The 684-nt window shown below is 40.6% G+C and overlaps 1 non-coding gene across 1 annotated transcript; it reads left to right on the top strand.

The window, feature by feature from the left end:
* The first annotated feature begins 403 nt into the window (after nt 1-403).
* Nucleotides 404-476, top strand: TRNAN-GUU (transfer RNA asparagine (anticodon GUU)). Its single transcript has one exon. It is a non-coding gene; the product is annotated as a tRNA-Asn (tRNA).
* The last annotated feature ends 208 nt before the right edge of the window (nt 477-684 follow it).

Raw genomic sequence — 684 nt, 5'->3', positions numbered from 1 at the left:
CCCCAAAGGTCTTTTTCCCTCCGGCCTCCCAACTAACGCTCTATATGTATTTCTGGATTCGCCCATACGTGCTACATGTCCTGTCCATCTCAAATGTCTGGATTTAATGTTCCCAATTATATCAGGTGAAGAATAAAATGCGTGCAGTTCTGCGTTGTGTAACTTTCTCTATTATCCTGTAACTTCATCCCTCTTAGCCCCACATATTTTCCTAAGCACCTTATTCTCAAACACCCTTGAAATCTTGATTTGCATAATATAAACGTCACTGTTCGTTAACAGAAAACCACAATTTAAGTCACACGGAGTTAGTGTGCACTCGAAGTTGGATGCTTGAAGGTTGTCAGCCCACTTTGAGGTCTGTAGATACAGAGGGAAAAATTGGATCGGTGCCGGGTAGAGTTCCCGGGTAGCTCAGTTGGTAAAGCGTTGGTATGTTAAACCAAAGGTCCCGGGTTCGATTCCCGGCCCCGGAACAATTTTTCCCTCGAAATTATTCAAATCAACTTTACAGGGAGTTATACCTGAAATCTTGATTTGCACCCTTAACCTATGTTCCTCTCTCAAAGTGAGAGTCCAAGTTTTACAACCATATAGAACAACCGGTAATATAACTGTTTTATAAATTCTAACTTTAAGATTTTTTGACTGCAGACTAGATGACAAAAACTTAATTTCGTGTTA

Source organism: Periplaneta americana, chromosome 3 (genome assembly GCF_040183065.1).
Source record: "Periplaneta americana isolate PAMFEO1 chromosome 3, P.americana_PAMFEO1_priV1, whole genome shotgun sequence".
Taxonomy (NCBI): Eukaryota; Metazoa; Arthropoda; class Insecta; order Blattodea; family Blattidae; genus Periplaneta; species Periplaneta americana.
This window is presented reverse-complemented; position numbering and strand designations above follow the sequence as displayed.